Source organism: Schistocerca gregaria, chromosome 5, assembly GCF_023897955.1.
Source record: "Schistocerca gregaria isolate iqSchGreg1 chromosome 5, iqSchGreg1.2, whole genome shotgun sequence".
Taxonomy (NCBI): domain Eukaryota; kingdom Metazoa; phylum Arthropoda; class Insecta; order Orthoptera; family Acrididae; genus Schistocerca; species Schistocerca gregaria.
In genome coordinates, this window is record NC_064924.1 from 379,768,743 (window position 1) to 379,780,910 (window position 12,168).

General features: G+C 40.8%; 1 protein-coding gene across 1 annotated transcript in view; it reads left to right on the top strand.

Moving 5' to 3' along the window:
• Window positions 1–6,526: 6,526 nt before the first annotated feature.
• The window catches only part of LOC126272859 (probable cytochrome P450 6a14), a 117,389-nt gene continuing 111,747 nt past the window's right edge, over window positions 6,527–12,168 (top strand). The window contains exon 1 of the mRNA XM_049976073.1: window positions 6,527–6,708. The gene's annotated coding sequence lies outside the window, so the exon portion shown is untranslated. The remainder of the gene's footprint in view (window positions 6,709–12,168) is intronic.

Sequence of the window (12,168 nt, forward strand, 5' to 3'; positions counted from 1 at the left end):
AAGGTAAATGAATGTTTAGTACACTATATGGACAGTAATAATTATTTTTATTTTTGAATAATTTAATTAATTGAACTAGTGTTCCAACAACTACAGAATTAATAAAAAGTACGAAATAGATGAAGCACTTTTAACTTGTGGCATTCATAGTTCAAAACAGACAAAGGAGAATGTAAAGTTAAGAAAAATTTTTTTATTTTAGAATGTGATCACCTCTGGCTTGCTGAATTCCTGTCCGAATGTTTTTGCAGTTGAAGAGGTGAATGGCTGTAGCTCTGATTGTGGATATGAAGTCGCCTGCAGCCTATTCCACCTGCTCATCAGCTCACGCTTAATAGCATGCATTGTGCTCTTTGCTCACCCCCTACAAGAGTCGAAGCAAGGTTATTAAAAAGAATCGAAGGAACACATCAACTAAACTTTGAAGTCATGTTTGAAGCGTCGAGATCTACTGGCTTTGTCTACAGCGAGGCTCTAGATTTAATCACATTTCTTTAACGAAGGGAGGGATGTGACAGAATTCTCTAATACACTGTCAAATTTCTCTGACATAAATATTTGAGTTACCAACTTTGACAAAGAAATGTGATAGTGTAATACTGTCAGCACCTTTCGGAAATGATAACTTTAGGCAGCTCGCTCCGATAGGCATCTCCATCTGACCCACTCTATGCAGAGTTAATTTAATGTTCTTCGACGTTTCCAGTTTCAGCGTTATATTGCAGTTTTGCGTCTAACGAATGAATTTAAAGATTCTAGAGCATAATTTTCAGGCCGGTCAGAGTGGCCGAGCGGTTCTAGGCGCTTCAGTCTGGAACCGCGCGACCGCTACGGTCGCAGGTTCGAATCCTGCCTCGGGCATGGAAGTGTGTGATGTCCTTAGGTTAGTTAGGTTTAAGTAGTTCTAAGTTCTAGGGGACTCATGACCTCAGCTGTTAAGTCCCATAGTGCTCAGAGCCATTTGAACCATAATTGTCAGTATGAGTGTGAAGTGTTCTAACAACCATTTTCATAGAACTCTTGAAGAAGCCATTATCAGTTAGCTTTTCGCTTCGAAGCTTGAACACTTCATCTAAATCTGTACTCTGCAATCCGCACTACAGTGTGTTGTGGATAGTATTTAGCGTGCCGCTATCATTAGTCCCCACTTCTGTTCCAGTCACGAATACTGGTGGAGGAAGAGTTGATTGCCGTTATGAGCTCCAATTTCTCTGGTTTTACCCTCATCGGCATTCCGTGATTCATATTTAGGTGTCGATACAATGTTTTCTGTCTTTTTACGGGACAAATACTCTTTGAGCTAATTGAGTGTAAAAATATGAATAGAAGAGAATCTGTTTTATAATAAACACACACCGAAGCGCCAAAGAAACTGTTATAGCCATGTGCATTCAAATACAGAGATATGTAAACGGGCAGATTACGGCGCTGCGGTCGGCAACATCTAAATATGACAGATGTCTGGGGCAATTGTTAGATCGGTTACTGCAGCTACAATGGCAGGTTATCAAGATTTAAGTGAGTTGGAACGTGACGTTATAGTCGGCGCACGAACGATGGGACACTGCATCTTCGAGGTAGCGATGAAGTGGGGATATTCCCGTACGATCATTTCACGAGTGTACCGTAAATATCAGGAATCTTGTAAAACATCAAATCTCTGACATCGGTGCGGTCGGAAGAAGATCCTGCAAGAACGGGACCAACGACGACTGAAGAGAATCGTTCAACGTGACAGAAGTGCAACCTTTCCGCAAATTGCTGCAGATTTCAGTACTGGGCCATCAACAAGTGTCAGCGTGCGAGACATTCAACGAAACATCATCGATATGTGCTTTCGGAGCCGAAGGCCCTCTCGTGTGCTCTTGACGACTGCACGACACAAAGCTTTACGACTCACCTGGGCCCATTAACACCAACATTGGCCTCTTCATGACTACAAACATATTGCCTGGTCGGACAAGTCTTGTTTCAGATTGTATCGAGCGGATGGACGTGTACGGGTATGGAGAGAACCTCATGAATCCATGGACCCCGCATGTCAACAGGGACTGGTGGAAGGTTAGTAATGATGTGGTCATGGTAGTTGAGTGGTCAGCGCGACGGGATGTCGTGCCTAACGACCCGGGTTCGATTCCCGGTTGGGTCGGAGATTTTCTCCGCTCAGGGACTGGGTGTTGTGTTGTCCTCATCATCATCATTTTATACCCATCGACAAGCAAGTCGCCGAAGTGCGTCATCTCGAAAGACTTACACCAGGCGAACGGCATGGTGTGGTGTGTGTGCAGTTGGAGTGATATGGGACCCATGATACATCTGGAGACGAGTCTGACAGTTGACATATACTTAAGCATCCTGTCTAATCATCTCAATCCATTTATGTCCATCGTGCATTCCGACGGACTTAGGTAATTCCAGTAGGACAATTAGACACCCCACAAGCCCAGAACTGCTCTAGAGCGGCTCCAGGAACACTTTTCTGAGTTTAAACAGTTTCGCTGATCACCAAACTCCCCTGAAATGAGATTCATTGAGAAATGTGCTGTTCAGAAGAGATCTTCACCTCCTCGTGCTGTTACTGATTTATGGATAGCCCTGTAGGATCCCTCCCATGAACCATGGACCTTGCCGTTGGTGGGGAGGTTTGCATGCCTCAGCGATACAGATGGCCGTACCGTAGGTGCAACCACAACGGAGGGGTATCTGTTGAGAGGCCAGACAAACGTGTGGTTCCTGAAGAGGGGCAGCAGCCTTTTCAGTATTTGCAGGGGCAACAGTCTGGATGATTGACTGATCTGGCCTTGTAACACGAACCAAAACGCCCTTGTCTTGCTGGTACTGCGAACGGCTGAAAGCAAGGGGAAACTACAGCAGTAATTTTTCCCGCGGATACGCAGCTTTACTGTATGGTTAAATGATGATGGCGTCCTCTTGGGTAAAATATTCCGGAGGTAAAATAGCCCCCCATTCGGATCTCCGGGCGGGGACTACTAAAGAGGACGTCGTTATCAGGAGAAAGAAAACTGGCATTCTGCGTATCAGAGCGTGGAAAGTCAGATCTCTTAATCGGAGATGTAGGTTAGAAAACGTAAAAAGAGAAATGGATAAGTTAAAGTTAGATATAGTGGGAATTAGTGAAGTTCGGTGGCAGAGGAATACAGGGTTATAAATACAAAATCAAATAGGGGTATTGGAGGAGTAGGTTTAATAACGAAAAAAAAATAGGAGTCCGGGTAAGTTACTACAAACAGCATAGTGAACGCATTATTGTGGCCAAGATAGAGACGAAGCCCACACCTACTACAGTAGTACAAGTTTATATGCCAACTAGCTCTGCAGATGATGAAGAAATTGATGAAATGTGTGATGAGATAAAAGAAATTATTCAGGTAGTGAAGGAAACACTTCACGGCATTCACTTCAGAACTGCTACAAATTCTTCGGGTAACAGACCGTGCATCTCGAACTGTCAACACCACTGGCACTGCTAAGAGTATCCTACGACATCCACATCGCTGGCAACGTGTTATACACAATGCTGGTGACTACTTTGAAGGTCAGTAAACCTTTGAAACAAGTATCTATTTTGTACGAGCTGTAAACAAATAGTTGCCACTATTGAAGTTCCAACCCTCGTAGAACACATTTAATGTACGTTTGTTTTTGGGCTAGTATCGAGACCGTCTGTGTATGACCTATCCGACCTATTTGACTTTTTAATCTAGCCCAACCGACCTCCTTGTTCAGCCTGTTTGCTCGGCATGTCTTTCTGCCATTAAACTATCCCGTTGAAAGTACCGCTGTCCATGATGTTCCGTGATGAAATACTGCGAGGGCTGAGAGTATGTCAGACAGAAGCATTTGTTAACGGTATTTGTACACACGCTGGCTAAAATGCCACACATCTACATTAACGAAGAATATGCATATAAGATATATGTTCCCGGCTTTGTGATGGCATCGCCCCTGCAGCTGTCGAAGAATACCGTCGAAGCTTTCCGACATGCCGAATTCCTGATCGTAGAATGTTTACCAGAGCTTTCAGCACATTGCTTGAAACAGGTATTCCTCCAAGACCTTATTTTTGTTCTAAACGTGTTGTTCAACAATCTGTGCAGCAACAGCATCACATTGTTGAAATTGCGTCGCGTAGTCCTGCTATCAGCTCTCAGTGACTTTCTGGATATAGCGGTGTTCCGCGACCACGTGTTTGGCGAACATTACAGGTGGAAAACTTTTACTCATTTCACATACTGCGTGTCAATAATTTTCACTTTGGCGTCAATTCCACACTACAACTTTGACACTGGTTGAATGACAATCGTCATTTACTTCCATTAACAAGAAGCCACGTTTACTCGAATGGGATGAACAAAAAACATCATGGTTGCAGGAAAATCCACTCGCTACAGTAGAAACCAATTTCCAAGTTAGTTTTTCGGGCAGTGTTTGGTGCGGCATGATCGGTGACGTGTTGATAGGTTCAGTCATTTTAGAAGAGCGAATGATGGGACAGAATTACTTGCATTTTTTGGAAAGGTCGTTTACTGGGCACCTTGAGCGCGTTACTTTGCCCACTTAGGCTACTTCTACGGTGGTGGAGCCCCTCTACGTTTTACCATACCCGTGAGGGAATATCTCAACCGCATTTACCCTAATCACTGTATTGGTCATGATAGTAGAATTAATTGGCTACCAAGATCGCCAGACGTAACGCCACTACATTTTATGGGACTGGATGAAGTGTGATACGTAGAAACGAAAGGTGGATACGCAAGATGAATTGCTTGGTCACAACATGGACGCTGCTGTGCTCGTTAGGGAACGTGCAGAGGCTCTCAGACAAACAACACCATATCTTGTCGCGAGAGTGCGCAAATGCACTGAAGTTGGCGGTGGGATATTCGAACATTTGTTGTGAATTGTACAATAGCTGGAATGTGACATGTACACAAACGTTTAGGGGGGAGTATATTAAAATACATATTTTTCACGTGATACTTTGTAAAACGCATGTTTACTAGCTGCTGTGTGTATGTAAATCTAACGAGGTACTGAATAACACAGAAAACGAATAATAATGTACATTAAATGTGTTCTCTCTCAGAAATCATTCAGAATAAGGCACATGTCCATTTGAAGTTTTTTGCTTCAAATGATCGTTAATGTCATATGCCTGAATATTGACTATTTGTCCTGGGAGGTCCTATAGCAACAGATGAGAGAATTAAAAAAAAAAAAAAACCACATGGTTTCGGCCTTTAGACATAAAATGAAATATGTGAAGCGGAAGTCTATAAATAATCTGACAGATGGATATCAGAATTATTTAATATGACCTGTGTATGTCATGCAAATAGAGTGAGGCTGACAATGAATAGCGAGAAACTTGACAATATTAACTAACGATATTGCAAGAGAAAATTAATGTTATACTCAGTCTCTTGATAACAATTGCGTAAAACCTAGCACCAGAGATGTTTGGCATTTTTGTCGTATTAAATCAGGTGATTTCTCACCTCAAACAGATAAAAATATTTAATAAAACGAGCATTGTCATGGATAGCCTTTACTGTACCTACCTGAGAGTCAAGAAACATATATACTTCTATAAAAATTATGACTAAATTGAAAAAGTCAGCGGAAGAAACTGCTAATCCCCAGATTCGAAACAGCTGATCTGATTTTTTTAAATTGTGTTTTCAAACGCACCACATGCTGGTAATGAGACGTTTCCTTTGTATCACTGAAAAGGAATGACTACTAAATATTGTTTTGCCTTTTGAAGTAATATTCTCGTATTTGAATTCAACCAACATATTACACGCAACAGTTAATATTGACGCTGTAGTTGCTTAGTGCTTTCTATCGCCGAGTCCTTCAATTGTAAGCTGCAGAAAGGAAATTTCTTATGACAAACCACCAAGCACTTCCGATAGCTTAATTGTGTGGTATATTCTAGGAGATCCAACCCCATTAATGCACGAGTACTTAGACACATGCATAATTGCCTTTGCCCTAACCTCCGATCACCAATCTGTGAGATTTTTCCTACAACTAGTTCCATGGATGAATATAGGCAGATTCCGACAATGGCGTTATTTAAAGGGTATTCCAGAACGAAGATACAAAAGGTATCTGAATTATAAATCCGCCACTACCAGTGATCCATCTGTCACGCAACAAACCCCAGCTATTCGTTATACCCCAGAAAACGTAAAAAAAATAATGGTTAATCTAGCAATGTATTACAATCGTTCCCATTGCGATTAAGTTAATTATAACGTACACACGGTCGTTTAGATTGTCATTCTTCACCCCATACATGAATGCAACAGTAAGACGTCCTAATACGGAAGTACCCTCTGCCATGCGCTTTATAGTGCCATAGTGGTCTGAAAGTAAGGGTGAACATGTATACTTCGATCGGGAACTTGAGACAGAGAGCTGATATACTAGTGCTGCCACCGAGCGGAGCGGCACAGAACTTAAAAGGTACTACGTTCTGCCGCTAGGAAGCGCTGTTATGACGCGCGGATGTTTACGACTCAGCGCACTGGAATAAACGTCGAAGTTTGCGAAGGACGCGGGCGAATGGCTGTTACTTGATGCATTATCCCGGCAGAAGCTTGGTGTTATACGTGGTTCAGCCCATCGTCTGGAAAGCCACTGTATCTACATAGAGGCGTGGTGCATCGTGACGCATAGGTAACAATGATAAGATTTGCAACGCGTGACTACCACGCTGCACATTAACCGTGGACGGTGATGCTACGGCACTATTCTACTAATGCACTTGAACTCTGCGTCCTTTCTCAGTTGTGTAATAAACTCTATAGAAAACGTGGATCGATCAGAGTAATTCTACTTTCATGTACTTCCAGCACTTAGACCGAATTACTGCCTGCCTTGTTTGACTAACATATTCCTCTTGCTTTACTTGCCATTATTTTGTGCAAATATTAGAATAACTGCTTTAGTTCTGCAGTTACATTATTACAATGAAATATCATATTTTCGCCCACGCTAAAGAATTGTTAAGTGTTTCCGTTATGAGCTACTCTCTGCATCTTTGTTTTGGCTCTGGTGACTGATTAATGAGAACAGAAAGCAATGTCAGACGCCTGCTTTTTACCGTACCTCACTGTAAAAGCTGGGACACAGTGAAGGAACTAACATGAGCAAACTGCAACATAATTTCAATGATTAACTAACGTGCACGATAAAAATGGAGCTCAGATTGCATGAATGTTTTCCTGCTTGTCGCCATTCTTACTGATACCACGCAGAATTTAACATTCTATGACTCAGATATGTTACATTTGGCACAGCGAACTTTTTTAGGCAGCTGGAAAGATTCATCCAATTTTACTTGCTATTACTACATGTATCGGAAGCAACGTCGTATGCTCTTTTTTGTTGATCAATCTGATGTGCGCCTAGACGACAAAAAAAAGGTGCTGCGCTCTATCAATGGATACTCATAGTCTCAGATATATAAGATGTTCCGTGTGAATGTGATATAGCTGCGTGTGACAGGCTACTGGAACCGTTTCCGACTGCTTTACTGAAAAAGTACAGAAATTTAGAAAAATCCTCAGAGGTTGAATAAAGTTTTAAGAAAAAGCACAGGATATGGTTAGAGCAGACACAGTTTCTATCTCATGGTTCAAACTACTGGGATTCATTTACCAGGCTGAGAAAATGATAATGTGAGTCAACAGAGGATATGGCTACTCACGTACTTGGAAATCATCGGTTGGTAGCAAGTCACTACTGAGGAGTGTATCAAATATCATACACCGTGAACGGTACAATGCTACTGAGCGCGATGTATCATCGCTGGCGCATATATATCTCTGGTCGCAGGGGGCATTACAGCATTTACGCCTGTGGCATCGCTTCACCAATTGGCAGTCAGATACTCTTCTGACGAAGAGAAGCGTTGACTTTGTAACGCTCAGACAGAAATTTCTTACAAATACTGCTTTTGAAGTCATTTCATATTGTGCCATAAACATTTCGTTATTGATGTTTTTTCCACTTTCTTTGACTGTGGGAGCAAGATGGATCTCTTGATACTATTTTGTGTAATATGTTAACCTACATGTTAGCTCATACAAGGGTTGCATACTGTGGGTAAAAGTAGAAATGGTTGTTTACCTTTAATTGATATTTTATTACACTGTTTCACATTTCTAGTCTGAATTCTTATACAGTTTTTTACATTGCTAGATGGACTTATTGTAATTATATGCAGTAATACAGTAACATTTTTAAGGTCTTATTATAAAAAAAATGCACTTCTATATGTCCTACGCTTTTACACAATTTATTTATGCAAAACTCGTTGTTAAGTTAAACTAATTATACTCTTTTTTACTTATTTGTTTGAAAGTAAAATATATATCTCAGCATGAGCTTTTATGAAGCAACTTTATATTCTGACAAGTATTCAGTCCCTACTAATTATCATTGCATTTTTTTAGAACGTTACTATCATACTTTGTAGCTGTAATTAAGGTGGAACTTGTTTCTTCACTGAGCACCAGGACTTATTATTATTATTCTATATGATGAGTATAACAGTGTTATCCTGGAAGATAATCGTTCTGCTTACATATATTCTTCAAATTGATAAGACTGTCGTTTTGTGGTGGATATTTGCTTACTGCTATATTTCTGGCATTCATACCTGGTGATAACCATTTTTAGTGATTTCTTTTTTGTTCTTGTCTTGCAATCCTTATAATCATTAACATAAGCTTTACTCCAGGTCCATCTTTTTTAACTGTCTAGAACAATTTATAATAATTTAACTATGTATATGTAAGTTTCATATTTATTGCTTTGACTTATGTAGATTACGTACAATGTCGCTGATGCAGCCCACTCATACATCTATTACAGTTAATTTTATATTCTTCTTTATTTACTAAAGTTAGTCCTCTTTCAAGTTATTTTAATGTTTTCTCCCCAGACTTTTAATGTTATTCTGTGTATTGTTTTCTCCCTGTTCTTGATGGTTCATTACTTTATATATAATAATTTCTGTAATTATAGTTTACTTTTTATTTGTGTAATTAGTTTGACGATTCAGCTGGCATTTGTTGTTAAAAATATTTGGCACAAGCTGTTCTTCTATTGTTTGCCATATATATTCAGATTTTGACAAAAAATCTTTTCACAACTGTTACAGGCTAGAAAATATTCAACCAGTGTGAAGTTTCTTATGCTCACCTATGTCTTTTACTTCAGCAGAAAGTAATTTATTGTGATTAGGGACGGTTTTTTGCTTTAATTTTCAATTTTACGCTGTGCGGCTGGTCCTGGTGAAGGTTCGAGTCCTCCCTCGGGCTAGGGTGTGTGTGTTTGTCCTTAGGATAATTTAGGCTAAGTAGTGTGTAAGCGTAGGGACTGATGACCTTAGCAGTTAGGTCCCATAAGATTACACACACATTTGAACATTTTTTCCAATTTTATGTCGGCTCGAAGATACGTTATTGATTATCGTTATTGATTATAGCACATTCTATGTCTTCCCCATTGTCAAAGGAAAGTTTTACCTTCCGTCTGTACTACTCAGATTTGTTGGAAGACTGATAACAAGTGAAAGTTACACACGAAACAGAGTCGCTTATAAAACTGCCATTTGACCAATTCTTGAGTGTTATTCGACAGCCTGGAATCCTTTGCAAACTTGTATTAACGGAGGAGATAAAGAAAATTCGAAGAAGATTTACGCGCTTCTTCAGGGATGCGAACAGTTAGCCTGAATCATAACAATGTCAAACAAAGAGAGATGCTTTAAGGATAGGCGTTGGGGGGAGGGTATTGCGGAAAGTCTTGCAAAATACAGAGGACTCAGGTTCCAAACTGAGTCTGTAAACGCACGAAGTCCTCCGACACATATCTATTGTACGGACTGCGAAGGGAAATTTAGAGCAATGCGGATTTATTAACGAGGTTGTCGACAGACTTTCTTCACGCTTAACATACGTGAACGGAGTGGAAAGAGGAGACAGGAATCTTGTACAATATATAGCCTCTTTCGTACGTCGTATGCTCAGGTTTAGATTTTCTATAATTTTTGGCGACTTTTTACGCTATTGGAATTTGAATTTTTCAAAAAAGTTTCATCGAGTTTATGAATATTTGCTTGAAACTATCGGTAAAATTTCTCACTAATTGATTTAATGCCTTCTGCTGGTGCAGGAGACCAGGATATTTTAAAATATTTTCTACTAACTTTCAGATCTACGCCTATTAACCTTTCCTTTCCAAAGGTACAGGAATGTATTCCATCGTTAGGTATTTTTCTTGTCATAATACATCATGGAAACTATTTTGTTGTAAAATTCTGGTACAAGCAATTAAATTGCTGTCAAACTCTTTTTACCCTTTGATCACACACACACACACACACACACACACACACACACACACACACACACACACACGCGCGTCATTTGAGAATGCTATCTTTAGTTTTCTATTAAGATCTCTGCTGACTATATGAAATGGTCAATCAGGCGTAAGCCTTGATCTAAGGCTTCTGTGAGTGATCTGTCCCTGGCCTGCCTTGCGCAAGATCAGGGCCACAGTGCAGCCGTCGTCTTTAAGCTAGTCTCAGCTTCTCCCTGCAGGATGCGTGCTGTTGCTTCTGATCTATGATTTGCAGCAGCGAGTGTCTTTTCGCACGTCACAGATTTTCAGTAACTCTCTCTTGACACGAGCGCCAAGTACTAGGATAAGTTTCCTTAGAGAACAGCTACTTTCTTCTGCTTGCCATTAATCATTTTTGCTTCCAGGTCTCATATAATGTATTTTAGAAATGCAAGTGATGTTACATGCCATAATCGATCCAGTTACGAATATTTAAAATATTTTTCGCTGGTGTTTAAGAATCGCTGGCACATTTTTAAGATCACTAATGGTTTAAATTTAGCCATTATATTTCATTTCCATGAAATACGGGGTCATCTTAGAGAACGGAGCTTCCTTCTTCATACATCTTCAAGCCATTTGGTGGTACTACGTAACAGACTGGAATTGGAACTCATATATCCTTTCTACGTGACTATTACTCTGAACCCTACAGTATATGAATTTGTTATTAGTCATTATGACGTTGGGTGGAAATTATTTTTTTGTCTGTGAACACATAGGATGCATTCTAACACAGAACATTCAGTACATTTTTATTTTTAGTTATATTCTGTATTAAAAATTCAAAAGTGAGAAAAACGCTACGTCATGTAGAGTGGCGTTCAGTAGTTTACATTGTTTACAGTTATCAAAGTAACTGAAGAACTGGCACTTGTAAGGGGCAGCCAAATGAAGATCAAGCAACCCCCACACAAGTTAAGACATCTAGCCCACGAGACGATTATCCCTTTTCAAAATTGTTTAGTGCTTTCTTGGCCACTTGTGGACAAACTGCCTGTTGGCCTCCGTCTCCGGTTCTTCGGCTGACGTTCGTCTGATGATTTTTCTGACGTTTCACCAGCACGAGTGGCTGGCATTGTCAAAGTTCCAGCCTCCATTGCCGGTGGTGGACTGGAGCCGAGCCAACGGCCGTGGGCTTCGCGGTGCGGTTCTCTTGCTATCTGCGACGGTCGTTCGCTGCAGCACAGGAAGCCAGAATCCCTTTACCTTGGCGCTTTCCTCTGTCTTGTTGAAGCTGTTCTCGCGTTTGTATATTTCTACAGCTTCTCTGGACAAGTAGATGTGATGGTGCTTCTCTACAGCCAAAACTCCCGTGTCGGCGAATTTTACTACGTGATCGGCCTCACACGGCGATTGCTCTGCCACAGCCGATTTCTCCACCTGCCCCAACCAGCAATGTCGTTTGCGTCCTGTAATCCAAGTGTTGATCGATCGTCCAATCACTCCAACATAAACTTCCCCGCATGTGCATGGTATGCGGTATATTTATGGCACTGCAAGTGGGTCCCTTTTCTCCTTTGCCGATCTGAGACACTCTTTGATTTTCCTTGTCGGTTGGTAAATAGTCTTTACGCCGTGTTTGCGCAATATACGGCCGATTCTGTCCATCACTCTGGGAATGTATGGCAGAAAGGCCGTAGTCAACATTTCTCTTTCTGAGTGTTTACCTATGTTACACTTCTAATGTCACTTGGAGAGTGCCCCTGCTCCTCAGAACAC